At 34.4% G+C, this 21,060-nt stretch overlaps 1 protein-coding gene across 1 annotated transcript in view; it reads right to left on the bottom strand.

The window, feature by feature from the left end:
- LOC140609364 (fructose-bisphosphate aldolase A-like) overlaps nt 1–21,060 on the bottom strand; it is a 96,757-nt gene that overhangs the window by 48,940 nt on the left and 26,757 nt on the right.

The raw sequence follows: 21,060 nt of genomic DNA, 5'->3' as shown, positions 1-21,060 counted from the left end.
ATTTCAAAACTACCACAGATTTTAAACTATGAGATCTATCACTCAGCTCCTCCTTATGTTAACTTTTTACTCAATCACAAAATATTTATCAAAATTAAGAAATTAACTTTAGAATACTTCTAATATACTGAACTTCTTCAACATTCATAGTTTTCCTCTATTGTCTTGTATGTTCTGTGATCCAAATCAGGATTCCACACATCATTTGGTTCTCGGGTTTCTTTCACGTACCATCAGTAATTTCCTCAGTCTTCCTGGTCTTTTCTGACATTTTTGGGAGAGTACTGTTATTTTTTAGAATATCCTTCAATTTAGAGTATTTGATGTTTTCTTATGGTTGGCTTAGATTTTGTATGACTTTAAAGAATCACACAGAGGTGATATGTTCTTCTCACTGAGTGCTTCCTATAAGGAGAGTGTTCGGGAGGTTGATATGTATTATTGGTATGTTAATAGCTTGGTTAAAGTGGTATTTGCCAGAACTCTGCATTCCATACTATTTTCCCTAGTGAATTATTAAACACATTTTTAGAGGGAGGACACTTGGACACTAAGTTATCTTGCCTGTTTATTTTATACTTGCTAGTTCTAGCATGCATCAGTGGATTTTTCAATTGTGACAATTTACATATTATTCTAATCATGCGATTCTATTTCTCTCTCTACTGATCCTCCTCTGACAACATCCCAGTGAGGGAAACGTGGGATTCTTTTTTTTTTAATAAAATAATTTTTATTGGTGTTCAATTTACCAACATACAGAATAACACCCAGTGCTCATCCCATCAAGTGTCCCCCTCAGTGCCCGTTACCCACTCACCCCCACCCCCTGCCCTCCTCCCCTTCCACCACCCCTAGTTCGTTTCCCAGAGTTAGGAGTCTTTATGTTCTGTCTCCCTTTCTGATTTTTCCCACACATTTCTTCTCCCTTCCCTTATATTCCCAATCACTATTATTTATATTCCCCAAATGAATGAGAACATACACTGTTTGTCCTTCTCCGATTGACTTACTTCACTCAGCATAATACCCTCCAGTTCCATCCACGTTGAAGCAAATGGTGGGTATTTGTCGTTTCTAATGGCTGAGTAATATTCCATTGTATACATAAACCACATCTTCTTTATCCATTCATCTTTCGATGGACACCGAGGCTCCTTCCACAGTTTGGCTACTGTGGACATTGCTGCTATAAACATCGGGGTGCAGGTGTCCCGGCGTTTCACTGCATCTGAATCATTGGGGTAAATCCCCAACAGTGCAATTGCTGGGTCGTAAGCAAGATCTATTTTTAACTCTTTGAGGAACCTCCACACAGTTTTCCAGAGTGGCTGCACCAGTTCACATTCCCACCAAGAGTGTAAGAGGGTTCCCCTTTCTCTGCATCCTCTCCAACATTTGTGGTTTCCTGCCTTGTTAATTTTCCCCATTCTCACTGGTGTGAGGTGGTATCTCATCGTGGTTTTGATTTGTATTTCCCTGATGGCAAGTGATGCAGAGCATTTTCTCATGTGCATACTGGACATCCACATGCAGAAGAATGAAACTAGACCACTCTCTTGCACCATACACAAAGATAAACTCAAAATGGATGAAAGATCTAAATGTGAGACAAGATTCCATCAAAATCCTAGAGAAGAATACAGGCAACACCCTTTTTGAACTCGGCCACAGTAACTTCTTGCAAGATACATCCACGAAGGCAAAAGAAACAAAAGGAAAATGAACTATTGGGACTTCATCAAGATAAGAAGCTTTTGCACAGCAAAGGATACAGTCAACAAAACTAAAAGACAACCTACAGAATGGGAGAAGATATTTGCAAATGACGTATCAGATAAAGGGCTAGTTTCCAAGATCTATAAAGAACTTCTTAAACTCAACACCAAAGAACAAACAAACAATCCAATCATGAAATGGGCAAAAGACATGAAGAGAAATCTCACAGAGGAAGACATAGACATGGAAACGTGGGATTCTTCATTCATCCTCACCAAAAAGTCAGTTCAAGCTCTTGAACTGGCCTCCACTGACACCACAAAGGGGTTTAGTTTCTGTATGGTAGAGGTAAAAGTTCTGGCTCTCTACTTGACCTTGTGTGACACTAATGCAGGAAGAGAAAAGGGGTGTCTGGTTACAGCATGGTCAGAAGAAGAGATCGGAGAGGGGACCACATTTATCTTCTGTGGTGTACAGCTTGTATTGAGTGGTTATTTTCTGTATGGCTAGGGTGCCCTCATCTGCTCCTTTGCCTGAGTAGTACAAGCTTTTGTTAAGGACATTTTTATCTTTTGTCTGTGCCTATTGGTGTTTTTATATTTCCAACTTTAGTCCCTACTTTAGGATATCAAAGGCAAAATGAAAACTCAAGAAATTGACCACCATGTTGTTTCTTGGGTCCTGTGGTCCCAGAGTGTCTGTGTTCTCTCCACCACTAACAGTTATCTTCTCTCTATTTTCTATGTATAATTTCCAGAATTTTTAGTTTCACTGCATAGAAAGAATTTTTAAAAATGCTTACTCTACCTTTCCAGAAGTGTAAATCCTCTTGCCTATTTTTAAAATTATTTTTTGCCTTTTGTTATTGAGGTATGGAAGTTACATGTCCAGTTATGAATTGCCAGAAATATGACCTGCAAATATTTTCTACCACTCTATGGCTTATGTTTTTTATCAACCTATTAGTGTCTTTTCAAAGCTAAGGTTTTAAAAATTGATAAAGTCCAATCATCTATGTGTTCTTTCATAGATTATACTTTTGTATCTAAAAACTTTTAGTTTAATCAATGATGATGTGGATTTTCTTTTTTCTTCTTGAATTTTTAAAATTTTTGCATTTTATATAAAATCTGTTACTGATGTTGTATTAATTTTTGTATAAGGTTTAAGTCATATGAGTATTTTGTTTGTTCTGCATACAGATGTCAAATTGTTCCATTACCATTTTTTGAGATTAGACTTCTTCCATTGAACTCCGCCTGCAACTGCTTTTTCATTTAATTGCCTCCAATTTTGTGAAAATTACTTTATATGAGTCTATTTTTACACTATTTTATTCAGTTAATCCATGAATAATCATTCGCTTATACCAAATTGTTTTTATTATTGTAGCTTGATACTGTCTTGAAATCAGGTAGTGGGTACTCAAACTTTGTTCTTTCTTTAAATTACTTTTTATATTCTAAGACCTTTGTACTTATATGAATTTTGGAGTCATTGTGCTGATATCAATAAAAACATTGCTAAAATTTTGACAGGGATTACACTGAATATATTTGCAGAGATTTACATCTTAAAAATCAAGGTTGTATCTTCTAATCCATGAACACTGAATACATTACCATTTATATATCCCTTGATTTTTTATAATCAATAATTTTTACTATTTATAATTTTAGCATACAGATTCTATATGTATTTTTGTGAAATGTACCTAATTTTTGAATATATCATAAAAATATTTTCTAAATCTAGGAAGTTTCAAGTTTCCTTCATAAATTTCAATCTTCTGCAAAGATAGCTTATGTCTATAGTGGGGATGGTTACAAGAGCAAAGACTGGTAATTATGATTTTAGATCTTCCCTTTACATTGTGCTTCAGAGAAGGGTTTCTTTGCTTGTGGTTCTCTTGTCTTTTTAGCAGTATTCAACATTTGCTAGGCTTCTCTAAGAGAGTAGTAAAGGATGAGATGTATAAATATATGCTCTTCTGATTAAGCACTATTTTTTGATATGCAGTATGTCTCTGGTATATGTCTTACAGTCATTTTGTCTCTCACCCAGTTGTAGTTTGGGGTCCACTGGGTAATCCCTCCTCTCCCACAGGAGTTGAATTTTTCTTATTTCTTTACCCCTGCAGCAGTGAATGTTCACTCACATCCCAATGGCAGCCATTCCTGTTGTTCTTCCACCATAGATTAAGACTTATTCTGAAGGAGAAAATGAGAAAGCTCCAGCAGAGATTCTTACCTCTACTACACAGTTACTATTCTTCTTCAGGCCGTGGATCACAGTGAATATTTCTTAGAGCTCTTTCCAATTTTTCTGTGAGCACACAGTGAGATTTCTAGAGTAAGAGTCCAAGAATTCCACCAATTTCTGAAATCCACAGGGGTTTCACAATACTCCACCAGCCCATAATAGGCCTTTACCATTTCATCAACTCTTCTAGCTGAGCTCTTCTTACCAATGTGCAGTTGAATTTACCCAAGGTGAAGTTCTCTCATCTACTCTACAGGCTCCATTTCTCCTTAAATTTTGGGCCACTTGTTTATTCTGCAAATTCAGTTGCCCAATTGGTTAAGAATTTGAAGTTATTCTCATCTTTTGTGATGGTTAATTTTACATATCAATTTGACTGGGCCACAGGGTGCCCAGACATTGGTCAATTTTTATTCTAAGTGTGTCCATAAGGGTGTTTTTAGATGAGTTTCACATGTGAATCAGTAGAATAAGTAAAGCTGATGGCTCTCTTTAATGTGAGGGGGCTTACTTTTTCAGTTTAAGGCTTGAATAGAACAAAAAGCCTAACCTTCCTCAGAATACCAGAATATCTACCTCACTGCCTAGAGCTTGTAACACCAGTTTTTTTCCCCCTACCTTTGGACTCCAATTGAAACCAAGGCTCTTCCTGAGTCTCAAGGCTATCGTCCTTCAGGATAGAACTACACATCAGCTCTGGTGGGGCACCAGCTTTCCAACTGCTTATTTTGGGACTTGTCAGCCTTTATAGTTGTGTGTATCAATTCCTCTTTCTCTCTCCCTCCTTTCCTCTTTCCTTCTCCCTATCCCTCTCACTTTCTTTATCCCTCCCCCCACACTTCCCCCTCCACCTCTCCATATATCATATATATTTACATATATCTACACATATATACTACATGTGTATGTTTTATTTCTCTGTAAAACACTTATTACCTTTCATAAGTGTCTTCCCTCTTTCAGGTAATTCCACTCATATAAACATTAGGAATCCATTTTCATTCCAAAGACAAGGCTCTAAGATACAAGATATTTCCTGAAGATGAGGGTAGATAAAATACCTACTGAATTAGAAGCCTAGCAAATCTATGTCAAATCTGAGGAAATTCAAGAGTATTTCCTGAAAAGAGCCAAGAACTTTGGAAATGTGTCAAATGTATATATGTGAGAGCTCCAATCACTTTTTTCTATAATTCCAGTCTTATTCAAGCTGGTCAAACTCACTAGGCTTACACACTCATACATTCATTCTTTCTTTCTCTCTCTCTTTCACACACACACACACACACACACACACACACACACCTATACACAGCCTTTACCTTAATAAAATACTAGGATAGCTGAAAGTAATCCCATGACAGTTACTCATTTTGCCTCGACAGACCCAATTCTCAAAAACTGCAACCTGGACTTGAGATTGGAGTATGGTCCTTCCTCCATTATTTCCAAAGCCTTCCTCTATTTCCTACCTTGAATGAAGAGTAAAGCCTCTTCCTCGTATATAGTGGAATTGGTTCCTTAACAAAGTGTCACTATTCTTACAGCATTATCTATTACCTAAAAGGTGGAGCACATGATAACGATTTTGGTGTCATTTCTTATGTATATAGAATAGGACCCTTAATTTTACTAAATGTCTGTAAGGCTGGAGCTAAGTGGCACAGTAATGATACACTACTGTCTTTAGAATTGCTTTACGATGAATCAGACTTCTGATCAATTTTACTGTATTTTCTTAATTGAAAAACTCATACATTAGGATCATATTTATCTGGTTTTTTCTTAGTCCAGGTTATTTCCACCCTATAAAATATTCTAATAAAATAATTCACATTGTGCTATGAATTTACTAATAATACCCTATTATCATCCATTCTGAAAATATTTATGCCTATAAAAGCAAGGTCAACTTACATTATATTTTAGGGAAGTAGATGAGAATGAGGCATATTTATTGGGAAGAATACCTTGTGTGCAGGATAGATTTCTCGGTCCCTTTAAAATATGTGAAACAAAGTGCTTAACAAAGTGAGATTTTTAATACCAGCCTTGTCTTGGTCAAATTTAACCCTACTTTAGGCATATTCCATACTTTGATAACTTCAGTTGATCTGGGTTCTTAGCTCATGCTGTAGTACTTAGGAAAATGAATGAAGGGGTGTAGGAGATAAAGGTTTCCCAGTTATGGAATGTGTAAGCCACTAAAAGGCACAGCATAGAGATGATAGTCAATGGCATTGTACTAGCCCTCTATAGTGACAGATGGTAGCTACATTTGTGGCAGGCATAGCATTACATACAGAGAAGCTAAATCATGACGTTTTACAACTGAAACTAATGTAACCTCATGTGTCAACTACACTAAAAAAAACTTTTTAATGGCAAGCAAATCAGTTTAGAATGAGGGGCCTATGCAGAATTTATTTACCAAAGCTACCAAGGACCAACTTAGATAAACCTTATTTTATCCCCATCAGTTATTAATTTAGAAATTTTAATAAAATTCTGGAATAGAAGGGATATTAAAATTTGCTCAAAATCTTCCTGGTGCTGTATATATTAGATGTGTTACTCAATTTAGTCATCACAAGAATTTTGAAAGAAAAGGTAGTATTATTCTCATTTCTACATGGTAAAACTAATTATGGAATAATTTTTCTGATATCACAGATGAAGGCATGATGCTCAGTTTAAAAACTAAGTATGTCTTTTCCCAAATCTGAGCTTTTCAGCTGCACATATATCTTCTAAACACGAACAAAAATAGTAAAAAAGTGACAAATATAGACTGGATAACACAACCTCACAGGAAAATAAAATCTGCTGGGATGCATACCTGAAAGTGCACTATGCTCTATAAATAAAAGTGTGAAAATAAGTCATGCTTATTTGAGGCACCAAACAATAGACAGTAAATGAATGAAAAATAGAATATAAAACACAAAAACACACTCTGGTTCATGAATTCATTGTCTTCATGATAACAGTTCTCCCAAATGCCAACTATTCTCAGTGTGTAAATGCAACATTTATGCCAAAACAGCAGGAGCCCATCAGTGCCCAAACAGCAGCAGCAGGGACATTTGCAGCAACTGTATCCTTCCAGGATGAGAATGGAACTGAGCTTGCAGGAAAGGAAACATGCTTCAGTGATGTAAGGAAGCAAGCTTAAGGACAGAATTTGAGAAAGAAATTCAGAGGAATAAGAATCCTATGTGAATTGGACCATCAGGAACTGGCACTTTTGATACAAAAGACACAGGATGGGCAATAAAACATGGTTTCTGTTCATTAACACTGATTAGGAAGAGAAATGAGGAATCATGAGGAAATTATCTATTAGTATTTCTTTTTCAAATTAGAATTTATAAGTCAGTAGGGAGTTTTAATATATCAAACAGATGGTAGAAAATCAGGTACAAATAACTTTATATAGGGATATAATAATTGAAATAACATTAATTTCACTTTTTTGGTTTAAGAACCCATTTAAAACTTTAGGTTGTTTGTATAAATCCCATAAAAAAAAAGATATTTCCATTTTACTTGCATAATGCATACCTTAATAAGATTTGAACCTAAAAACAAAATACAGTAGTTATTAAAATTGATGGTATTTTATGAATTAGTAAATTGGATAAAATAAGGTGGTATTTTAACTTTTCTTTATATGATATGAACCTTATCAATATTTGAGTAAATGTTATCTTTTATAACTTTGTAATATGCCTTCTAATTCTTCTTTACATGTTACTCACTTAACTGAATTAAAGACAAGAGCATTGAGATACTCCAAAATGTTGTAACCTACTATAGTATTCCTAGCTGCAAGTAAGATCTCAGCCCTAGACACTGAGAGATGAAATTGTGAGAAGCATATAAATATATAAAGCAAGAGGCTTTGGGGATACAGTGAAAGGGTGATATGAAATCCATACCTTCTGCTCTTCTTACTGTCCCTCTCTTTTGAATTCTTAATTTTACATCACTGCTCAATAATAAATTGTCTCATTCAATTAGCAAATATATATTGGAATGCCAATAAAAGGGAAATGTGGAAGACAACTAATGGGTATTTAAGAGTGGTTCAATTTTAGTTTCTTAGTAGCTCCAACTGTTCTAACTCCAACTGTCTTTGAGATAAGACCTTATCAATTGGCATTTAAGATTTATCAGTAATAAAGAAAATTTGAGTGGATAGTAGGGAATTCCCAGAGAATAAGTGAGAATAAATATCTGCCAGCCTTTTCAAGCTATTCTGCCAAATAAGGTATTTTCCTATAAAATATACTAAGACTGTGCCAAGCTTGAAGTGTAATATAATTTCTCCTCCTTGCCTTGGAAAAATTCCAGAATAAAATGCTTTATAAAATGGTATTCATGCTAAATAACTTCTGGAAAACCAGTTAATATCATAATTGATGTTAAAGATCATTATATATAATTCCAAAATATGTTTCTAATTTTTAATAAAAAATCATATTTAGGAGGAAATAAAATTTTACAAAGACCATTGATATTCACTTCAATTTGTACTCTTTATAAGAATAGTTAAAAAAAAAAAAAAAGAATAGTTAAATATATATGTCAGTAGCCTAGCCTTCATAAGTAGAATGAGCTGAAATTATAATATACATGAAAATATCTATTATATCAGAATATATCATCTACTGGAATGGGTAATAACAAAAACACCAAATAATAGGAAAATCCAATGTCTGAAAATTGAGGCATTTAATCTATTAACAAATTTCACCAAAACATTTTTGTGATAGATACCATTTCCTGGTTTTAAAACAAAGAATCTATGAAATAAAATACTTCAGGATTTTATTTTCCAAGATCATTAAATTTTCTAAAAAAAAAGTCTGGAAGACTCATTCTCAATCCCATCCATGCTAAAACTATGATTTAAACCTAGAAACTGCCAAAGTCAATTTCTATCTTAAATTCTGAACTGATTCACTCTTAAATTATGTTCATTATAAAACTTCAACCTACAGCTGACAGACTTTTATTATTAAATGTACAAAATAAAACATTAACCATCTGTTAAAATCCTTTCTCCTTTTTGATGAAAAAAAAAAAACGTATTAGTTGGTGGAATTTCTCCATTTTCCAGGAATAAAGGACACAAGAAACTTCCATTGTTCAAGCTGACTGGACTGCCAGATAGAGGCTTCATCAGTCACTGAATTGCCCTTGAGCGGCACAGTTTTATGATATTTCTAAGGAGTCTGTTTGTACCTGAAATGTTCTCCCACTTAGGAAATGCACTCTGGAAGTAGACAGATTTTCTATTCTATTCTCAGGCAAAAAAAAAAAGAAAAAAGAAAAAAAGAAAAAAAAGAATGAAAGAAAAGAGAAAGGTATTTTTCTTTACTGTCTTTGTTTTCCACACACACATTCAATAAGCTGTTCTGTCAAGAGAAAGAGCAAAGGGCTCAATTCAATAAAAAATTGCAGTGATTATGCTATGCAATTTTGCTCCTGCTACTTTATCACAATTTGCCATTCAAGTGGACACTGCTGTGCTCCCGGGTTTAGAGGAGGGGAGAAAGTCTATCAATGTGCTGCAAGGTCATTTATACCAGAAGACACAAGTCCAATTTCAGAATGTGTCTATGACATATTGTCAACATTCCCTGCATCATAAACCAAAGCCATGACTTCATGCAACACAATGCAACCAAAATGGATCATTATAAAATAACGCTTGCTTCCCTAGATAATCTTGGGGTCTCATTTAGTTCCTGACTATTATGTAAGGAGCTGCATGGTTCTTTCAGGCATCAAAAATAGGATTTAACTAGTTATTGCTCCTAAATACTGTTCCACCTCAAGGTCACCCTAAGTCTTATGAAAAACTAGGGAGGATCTCAAGCTTGGAAGGATGCTTCAGTTAGTTTGTCGTGTACATAGAAAACAGTAAAAAAGAATCTCTATCCTCCAAGATGATCTACATTTCCTTCCTTCTTTTGTATTTAGAGAGATGGATATGCAGGGACAGAGGGTTAGGGAGAGAAAGAATCCTAAGCAGTCTCCATGCCCAGTGCAGAGCTCAATGTGGTGTTTGATCTCACAACCCTGAGATCATGACCTGAGTCAAAATCAAGAGCCAAATGCTTAACTGACTGAGCTACCCAGGTGCCCCAGGTATCCTTTCAACTAGACTGTTTTGCTGGAAACTATGCGACCTCAAAATTGATACAATATTAATGTAGTAAACATCTCTACAAACATTTTTTATGTATGTGCTACAAGCTGCAGCATATTTGAAACTGTTATGATTTACTATAAAAGGTTATTAAGACATTACATTATTTTCTCCCCATACTAAGTCATCAAAATTTGGTATATATTTTACATTTATAGCACATCTCAATTATATTTCAAGTGCTCAAAAGCCAAATATGGCAAATTGCAACTATATTGAGCAACAGTATTCTAGAATCTTACAGGTAAAGCTAGATGCATAAAAATATTATTTTTATATAAAATATTATTTTATATATATTAAATATATATTATATATATATATATATTTCTTGGAATTTAAAAAAAAGTAGAAAGTGTATTCCCTGGAGGATCAGGAATAGTTCATAACTACATTTGCTGTGCTGTGATTAGTATCTATCTGGCCATGGTTTTAATAGCAAAGCCTGTAAGAAATTGAATTTATTAGGGCTAAAGTTACATAAACAAAAATTTGAAGTCAAAATGTGTATATGATGAAGAAAATGTATTTTAGTGTGCCTGGAGGTGACTTTAAGGGGACAGTCAGGTATTTGGGAGCTAATTTGAAGCCTTTTATTCCTTAATAAGTTAAATATAATGATGAAATGAGCAGCAATAATGGTATCTAGGAAGATGAGTACAGAGAAAAAAAGACTTTGAACATACAGAAAAAAAAAAAAAAACTTTGAACATACAGCATTAGTAGGTCTTTGGAATCCAAACAAAAGTATACTACAAAATCAATTCTAATATTTTGACTCTGTGAAGCAGAAAAGAATATCAAACAGATTATAAATGGCAAGAAGGAAAGTAAATGAAATAGGCCAAAAATAAGAGAATTAGAATTTGAATATATTAAGGTTGAGAAGCCATAAAATAAATAAGTGGATGTAGGTCTTCAACAAAATTCTGGACAGGTAAAATTGAATTTCAGAACAGATATCATGGACAGATTACAAAACTTAGAGTTGAGAAAGAGGTAGATATTGGAATTTAAAAAGTTAATGTAATGTATTGAGAAATTTTATGAAGAATGCTATACCTAAAAGTTTGTAAGATTAGGAGAGAGACGACAAAACACAGAAAGAAAAATCAAAATGCTATTTATTTTGGGAGCTCCACTAGTTTGATGTTTCAGAGGTTATCCACAGAATTTTAGTTTGAAGACTTCCAAGTAACATGGTAGATAGTTGCTCCTCTATTGCTATGTACCACCATAATATGATAAAAATATTCAATTAAACAAAAGAGTAATAGGAAAATATACAAAAAAAAAGGAAAATATACAACGGTGTTTCATACTGTTATACTCTGAATCAGGTTTTATTATTTGGAAAAATGAAACACTGAAAAATTCCATTACTGCCTGAAACAGGCTGAGCTATATAAATGAATGATTCTGATAGAATTAAACTCTAGACATTCTCCTTTTGCATGTATTCCATTAGATTATTTACCGAGTGTGTGTGGGGCGGGAGGGTGGGGCAGATTAAGGCTGGGGAAGAAAAAAAAAGTGTGATTGAGACAGTATGGATCCAAGAAATCTTAAAACCAGAATGTGACTGAGAGCTGTGTAAAGTAAGCTTATCCCCTCTGAATAGCTGAAAAGATATGACCTTCACAAAAGTAGGCTGAAATCAAAGGACACTGATGATCAATTAACCATACTTTCTGAGAAACACTGGGTCTGCAAGGCTCTTACTATAGATGATGATAAAGCCACTGAAAAAATGTTAACTATGAAAAAAGGAAATCCTGCAACACTTACAGAATATGGATGTAGGAGAGGTACTTAAAAGATACAGAATAACACATATTTGAAATGGAAATTTCAGGAATGAGGAAAAGAAATGTTGGAGATGCAAGAGAAATACTGAGAAAAAATGGTAAATAAATATGCAAAACTAAATCAATTTTTACCATATGGAACAATGATAATAAAATACTGGACAAAAATATTTGCGTCAGGAGAGGGGTGGTCAGTGTTACTGCCCTGTATAATACTTGTATTCTTTGGGAAACCAGTAAAGGTACTAATCATAGACCCAGGTTAGTAATACATTTTAATAGCAAACATTAAAGGAACAAATATAAAGTATGTAAACTTCAAAGTTAGCTGAGGGGAAAAAAATGGAATGAATGGGAAAGTATATTCTATTAATAATAATAATAAAAGACTGGGTTAAAAAAATAACACTTCAAGGTATAAGTGAGTTTGGGAGCAAAACATCATCTTATACATCTGGTAGGGCTTTTAATTGCTTAGAACTTTTTTGTTTATATACCCAAGTAGTGAGATTGGAAGAGTCCTGATTTTTAGGTTTATATGCTATCTATTCTTGAGATACTTTTAAAAATTTGTATACTGTTAACATATATTTATTTACTAAAGTATAATCTGTGACTCTCATTAAGAGCAAAAACAGGTACAAAAATTCTAGTGAGCACATCAACAGTATCAATATTGCTTAGAACGGATGTGTCCTTTGTCCATCATAGCAATGTATAAGGATTTTATCATGGAATGAGAGATTTTTAACAATGTTTCTACTGAGTTAGTTATAATAGCAAATGTCTATAAACAACTTAAATGTTCAAATATAGGTATCTGGCTAAGTAAACTGAAAATTATTTTGATGATTCAATACTATGCATGCCTTAAAAATATTTTACTATAGAAAGTTATCAGTGGTATGGGAAAATGCTTAAAATATGTTAAATGAAAGTTTTCTTAAGAACATAAACTATATGATACTTTATTAAAGATATATCATAAGATAAAAAGTGACTTTTTGTGTTTTCCTTTAATAATTCCCTATTTTCCATATCTATAATAATCATGAGTTGCTCTTAAGAAATAATTACAAAATAGAATAGCCCATAATTGACTATACATTATATGCCATTGAGCAAACAGTAGTAATGCTAATAAAATTTCTCATTTTTTTTGCATATAATCAGAAATCAATGGTTTAAATACTATTTTCAGAGAGAAAGAGAGTAAGAAGGGCCAGGGGCAAGGGGAAAGGCAGAGAATCTCAAGCAGACTTGCACTGAGTGTAGAGCTTGACTTGGGACTCCATCCCACAATCCTGAGATCACAAGCTGAGTCAAAACCAAGAGGTGAACACTCAACTAAGCCCCCCAGTTGCCTCAATATGACACTTATCCTAATAACCCATAATGTGGATGTGTGATCCAGATAAATCAACCATCAAAGCCACTGTTTCAGGATCTAAGCTTCAGCTAATTAACAATATAAATAAATGTGCTGCAAATAAGTAGGTGTTTATATGACAACATGGTGTAGTGAAAGACCACTAGTGCTTTTTGTGTGGTTTGTATTATATATGTGAATTTTTAGAAGAAATTCTCAGAAGGCTTTTCTCATCCTCTGTGTCTCAGTGAACATCCTGAAAAATTATGCAGGATAAATATATTTACATAAGCTACTTTATAGCAGTTTGTTTTCAATATTATCCTTTAGTTCAAAAGAAAAAAGAAAAAACTTGCCATTTCAGAAAGAGGAATATATTCAGTTTGAAAAATATTGTTGATTCTAATTTTAATTCCTAGATTTTTAGGATTTAAAATGTGTAGGATTTAAGAATAATTCAGTTTTTGGTAAAATGTGTAGGAACCAATTAAAAAATAATAAATGTTCAAAGCTTACCTATTAAAATTTTGCTTGTTATTTGGCTATGCATATTTTTAATGTGTCAGTTTTAGTACCTGTATAAATAAAAATATTCCAAGGTCTTTTTTTACCTTTAAGTTAGATATTTAAATAAGTGCACCTTCCAGAACATAAAACAATGCTATGCCCTTTTTAAATTCAATTTGTTTAGTGTGGATGTCATTGTTTCTCAGATTTCTTACTGTTATTGTTTTAATTATCCAGGTCTTCTTCATAGAAACTTGTATACATAGGAAATCAATTACCAAAAAAAGGGAAATATAAAACAAAAAAATCATACTATTATGCTTTTGAAGGGAGAATTTTTAAAGACTTACAAATCAACCAGCTGTTCAAATAAATAATGTATGCTGCAGCTGGCTCTTGCATAGGCCTGAGTGTCCAATAGTAGCAGATGTCCCAGTTTTATAAATGTGCTGGTAGAGGAAGGTCCTAAATTGAGATTGAAACAAATTATGATGCAAGCCTACAAGTGAACTGAACATTGGATTATAGAAATAACAGATTTTTTTCTAAAAATTTCTGGAGACATCAAAGCAAAATGATGAAATGATGCTGAAAGATATGAAAATATCCTATAGTTTCCAAAAGAGTGAACTGATCACTACACTGATTTGTTTTATATAAACTCTTTCATCTCTATCCTTTCTGGACAATATGTTTTTTCAATTTGGAAATGTGTTTAAAAGCTAGAGTAAAATCAATTCAGACAATTGACATTGATCTATTTACAGTGATTTTTTTTTTAGAGATGAGGAAGGATGTTTGAGCCTAGAACTGCTGGTAAATGCCAAAATGAAAAAATCTCCAACCAAAAATTTTATTTAAATATAAAAATATGATGCAACACCTGTTCTCTAAAATGTTCACCTAGTGAGGAAAAGAGATTTGACCAAATATTTTAACCCCAGCAAATAAAGGGAACATAAGAAACAACAGTAGTAGAGATGAGAAATGCCATAAGCAAGATAGAAGGTCAGAGAAACTCTCCATAAAGAATATGATGATCAAACTGGTCTCAAGAGACACTCACTGAGTAAATAACATGGTGGTAGGGGAAAGTAGTCTATTCAGAAGGAATATTATATGCAAGGTCACGTGCATAGTAAACAGGTTTGGAATGGCTGAAGTACAAGGTTGAAAGTGGAAGCAATAGTGCAGGGTGAAAGACAAGGAATATCACAGACACCATACACTATACTATGGAGTTTATATTATATCCTATAAAGAATGGAAATCTACTTAAATTTTTTTGAGAGGTGGAGGAACGCATATTGGATTTCTCACATTAGGAAGGTAAAATTCCTTCGCTTCACTGTACTGAGAATGAAAAAGAGGGTGAATTTGTGGGAGCTACAGTTGTTAAGACACTGAAGTCATCCATGTGAGAAAAGATGACTTTTTGAGCGAATGCAATGAGGATAGAGTCCATTTCCTTACTAAGCCAATCTATGCCTCTTCACTCAGGTCAGATCATGACATGAAATGAAAGCCAACTCTTATTTTGAGCATTAAGTTTTTCATACATTTGAAATTCTTCCTTTTTAGCTTATTAACCTATTTCCACCTACATTCCCATATCAGCTCCATTTCCATACACTGGACTAGATCAATGTTCCAAAATAAGATCTGATCTTCTCCATACCTGTGTGACCCCTAAACTTTTCAGTCACTCACCTTTATCTAGCAAAATTAATTATAGCTCTTTTTAATGCCTTTCAGAATATTTCTGTCATAACCCCTGTAAACTCCTAGAACAATATCTTCCACATAGTAGAACCTCAATAAAAGTTTGGTAAATTTTTAATTAATTAATTATTAATTAATGAGGGGGAATGAGAGAGAGAAGAGGGAGAAGGAGAGGGAGAGGGAGAGAGAGGGGGAGGGAGAGAATCTCCAGCAGGTGCAGAGAGTCTCTACTTCAGCACAGAGCCTGATGTGGGCTCAATCTCAGACCCTGAGATCATGACCTAAGACAAAATCAAGTGAGACGTTTAACATAGTGAACCACACAGGCGCCCCAAGGTTTGGTAAAATTAACTATCTTGCTTCAGTAAATGAGGAAACTGAAACTCAGAATAGTTCATGTGTTTATCCAGGATAAAAGAGTTAGTTCATGGCAAAGTCAGATTGAATTCAAGACTAAAATTTCAGGCTACCTCTTTCTCAACCATACTATGAGATTCCTTGAGAGAGAGAAAGTGAGAGAGAGAGAGTAAGCACAAGTGGGAAGGGAAGAGCAGTGGGAGAGGGAAAGAATCTCCAGCAGACTCCATGCTAAGCAGGGAGCCCCAACATAGGGCTCAATCTCATGACCCTGAGATCATGACCTGAGATGAAATCAAGAGTCAGACACTTAATTGACTGAACCACCCAGGCACCCCAAAGATTCTTATCAGTCAAATTGCCTCTACCTAGATTACTCTGGCATTATAAACTCCACAGAATCACATCCAAATTAATGGGACTTCTCAGCTATTTCCTACCTGACATGCTCTTACCATTATCTATTAATTAAATTGCCAGGGACAAGATCATCTAGATTTAAAATCTCTGAGTCAGCTTGAATTTATGTGCCTTCATTCACTTTTTTCTAGGACTTCACTTACTCCCCAGGTTTTATCAGTTTTACCTCTGTGGTGCCTCTTTGTTCCATTTTACTCTATGCTAGATTTTGGAAATAAGATCCTAACTGTTGTCCCTACTGCTATTAAATTCACTCTTTGGGGCAGCCTGGGTGGCTCAGCGGTTTAGCATTGCCTTCAGCCCAGGGCCTGATCCTGGAGACCTGGGGTCAAGTCTGACATCAGGCTCCCTGCATGGAGCCTGCTTCTCCCTCTGCCTGTGTCTCTGCCTCTCTTTCTCTGTATGTCTCTCATGAATAAATAAATAATATCTTTTAAAAATAAATAAATAAATAAATTCACTCTTTATCCAATGTATACTATATACCACAACAAATGCATCTTCATAAAGAGCAATGCTTGTCAGACCATTGCAATGGTAAAATAGTTTCAATGCTACTGAATACATTTTGAAGTGTTTTGAGAGTATATGTTGAAAAAGATACAATGTATTTCTTTGGACATATTTGTGAAGCAAAATATCCCATTCTTAATAGTATAATTTTTGAGCTTATAAAATACCTGAAAAGTATAAAAAAATTACTTTACAATGAAAATAAACTTAAAATGAACTACATAAAAATATATAATAACATGGGAAAATCAAAATCAGCAGAAAAAAGATATAAGTGGAGATAAATTCCATTTTCATGTAATATTATTTTAAAAATGACATATAATTGACAATCAATATATCATGAAATGTTAATGTTTAGCATTTTTTATTGCTTTTGTTTTGGAGACCAGAAAATTTTAAAATGAGTACAAAAGAACCTCTGTTGAAAAAAACCTGATAATTGGGAAAAAAAATCAAGTGTAAAGGAAACTTGTTCTACCAATGCTGTAGTTTACTACTGTTGCATTACAAATTACCACAAAATTAAGTGCTGAAAACAGTGCCTTTAATTAATAGTTCCTTAGGTTAGAAGTTTAGTACTGCACTGGTGGGTTCTCTGCTCAAGACTAAAGAGCAGAGTATGACAAGACTAAAATAAAAAAGTCAGCTGCTGGATTCTCATCTGGAGATTGGGGTTTTTCCAAGTTCATTCCTGTTATTGGCAGAAAACAGTTCTTTATAGTTATGCATATACATATACAGTTATATATAAAAAAGAAATTCCCCTTTGCTGACTGCCAGCCAGGGAACAGTTTCCATTCCTACAGGCTACTCTTGGATTCTTAACCCATCTGAGTAATGGAGTGCAAACATCTTCATGATTATTTTTTTCTATCAGAGAAAGTTTTGCTTTTAACAAGCTCATGTTGATGAAGGTTATGCTCATCTGAATAATGTCCCTTTCTTAAAGTCAACTATGCCACAAAAGGTGACATAAGAATAGAGTAATAATGTCAGCATATTCACTGGTTACATTCATACTCAATGGGAGGGTATTAAACAAGGGTGAGAGTTACCAGAGAATCACTTTAGAATGTTGATACCACAACCAGAAAGTGTACTGCAAAAGCAAAATAGAATGATATAGGAAAAGGGGGGGGGTGTCAAGAAACAGATCTAAGTATCTAAATAAATTAATGTACAAAAACAGGACATTTCAACTAAGTGGGAGAGAATGGCTTACCTAGTAACTGTGGTTGGGATGAACAGCAATTTAATTGGAAAAATATGGGCAAATCAAGAATATGAAACGCTTCTTAGATATTCAAGGGGACATATCAAGTAGTTAGTTGAATGTAACAGAGTTCAGTGGAGAGATTTAGACTAAAAATATAAATTTGAGAACAATATGATTTAGTATTTAAAAGCAACTAATTGAAGGCTAAAATATTAGAAATGACAAATACCCACCATTTGCTTCAACATGGATAGAACTGGAGGGTATTATGCTGAGTAAAGTAAGTCAGTCGGAGAAGGACAAACATTATATGGTCTCATTCATTCAGAGAATATAAAAAATAGCGAAAGGGATCATAAGGGAAAGGAGAGAAAATGAGTGGGAAATATTAGAAAGGGAGACAGAAAATGAGAGACTCCTAAATCTGGGAAATGAACAAGGGGTAGTGGAAGGAGAGGTGGGTGAGGGGATGGGGTGACTGGGTGACGGGCACTGAGGGGGGCACTTGATGGAATGAGCACTGGGTGTTATGCTATTTGTTGGCAAATTGAACTCCAATAAAAAAAAAATACAAAAAAAAAGGCTAAAATATAGAAAAGACTGTAGCTAGTGAAGAAACCCTCTCTAGTATTTGAAAGGAGGTTAGATTAAAAGGCAATTGCAAAAGAGACATTTAGCATCCTTTTAAAAAATGAAGAAATAGTATTAAGCATTTATCATCCTATTTATATTAGAAAATGCTGGATTTACTAATGTGACTTTATGATAGTGGATGATATTGGAAATTAATTCAACATTAATTTCCTTTCAAAGAACAAAATCAAACAAGCTAAAAGGCTTTCAATAAATTCACACTGTCTAAAGAAAATAGTGCCAGGACCTAAAATGGCATTAAATATTTCTAGTATCTGACTCCCCTCTCACTTTTTTGGTCAACTTCAACTGTAAAATTTCTTTAACAATAATTAGTTTGGTATATTCTTGTGAGGATAAAAAGATCTAATAGCTATAGGAGGGCTTGGCACATTTCATTGCACATAGCAAACACCCAATAACCATTAGACGTTATCCATTGCCTATTACAGACCTTGTTCAACCTGCCAGAACTCTAGCCAAATTATTTTATTGTCTGATCATGCTTTGTTATTTGGAATTCTATACTATTAATGTGCTTCACTTCATCAGGAATATGCTCCTTCCATTTTATGACATCTCTGCCCATATTCCATCCATCTTTCATGGTCTTATTCAAATATTACATTTCTTTTATATTATGTATAAAATTCCATTAAAAATCTTTGTTTTGGGACACCTGAGTGTCTCAGCGGTTTAGCGCCTGCCTTTGGCCCAGGGCGTGATCCTGGAGCCCCGGGATCCAGTCCCGCCATCAGGCTCCCTGCATGGAGCCTGCTTCTCTCCCTCTGCCTGTGTCTCTGCTTCTCTCTCTCTCTCTCTCTCGTGTCTCATGAATAAATAAATAAAATCTTTTTTAAAAAACCTTTGTTTTATAATGCTTTGGTCTCAAGACAGTTAGGTTATTGTCTTTGGTTCCTAAATATACTTTCACCATACATCCAAGGCAGGGATCATGACTTTTATATCTTTGTATTTCTAGTATGTTTGGGGAATAGCTGATTACATTTTTATTTTTATTATGGTTACTTAGGACTTGTCTTATGCCCCTATTCTGGGCTACAAAAGCCTTGAAAATGAGAATTTTATGCTTGGGTCCAATATAGACCTTGACAAATTAGCCGGCAGGTGGCAAACGTTAGCTGAATTAAAACTGAAATACAATGAAAATTTATGTGACTGCAATTTAGGACTAGAATGTAGTAATGTATATAAGAAACATAAAGAGAAAAAGAGGAGTGATATTGTTGAGCATTTGTGACCTAGAGCTGGTTTTCCAAAAGTGCGTGACTAGAACCTTTACATTGAAAAATAAAGAGACAGAATTCCCACAGAACGGAAGAAAAGTTTATCTTCATAAAAAGTATTACAAAATGATGAGACATGGAAAATTCTTAGAAGCATAGCAGATGTTCAGAATCTTTCTTTTGCCTCCTTTTATCATTTGCTCAAGAACCCACATATTGCTCACATTTGTCCTTAAACTGTAAGAGTCTTCATCTTCATTTGTTTGTCAAGAAGGGCAATACATTTCCCCAAGATGTGTGGTCATCATATACACTCAAGTTGAGAAAAGGGCAGCACCAGCCAAACAACCTGGACCTGATGCCCAAATTTGCACTGATAAGTAGATGATGGTGCAGGGAATAAGATTCATGTATGTTGCTACTTCTCACTGAGAACACTTTACCCTGGTTTCTTTTAACAAGGCTAGATATGGAAATGAATGTTTAGCACAGGCAGAGGTAAACTCTAGCACAGGGATTCCCATCTGGTGCCAGGGGCCAGGTTCCAAGCCACGGAAGGATGAAAAAGCACATATATAAGTAGTAGCCACACTACCTTTTTTGTATGTTTCCCTTCCTTGCTTCAACTTTTAAAATATTTCTATAATTTAATAATCCTTATGTCAGCTTGCTCAGTTTGAAAATATTAAAACATCTCCCCTTCATACAAAAAACAGACTGGCATCTCTACAGTCCCACCCATTTTTTTTGTTGTTGTTCTTTTATCAGTGACAACTTTTTTTTTTCTTTTTTTCACTTTATTTTCTTTTTTTATAATAAATTTATTTTTTTTATTGATGTTCAATTTGCCAGCATACAGAAGAACACCCAGTGCTCATCCTGTCAAGTGCCCCCCTCAGTGCCCGTCACCCATTCACCCCCACCCCCCACCCACCTCCCCTTCCACCACCCCTAGTTCGTTTCCCAGAGTTAGGAGTGTTTATGTTCTGTCTCCCTTTCTGATATTTCCTACCCATTTCTTCTCCCTTCCCTTCTATTCCCTTTCACTATTATTTATATTCCCC

This window comes from Canis lupus, chromosome 18 (assembly GCF_048164855.1).
Source record: "Canis lupus baileyi chromosome 18, mCanLup2.hap1, whole genome shotgun sequence".
NCBI lineage: Eukaryota > Metazoa > Chordata > Mammalia > Carnivora > Canidae > Canis > Canis lupus.
This window is presented reverse-complemented; position numbering and strand designations above follow the sequence as displayed.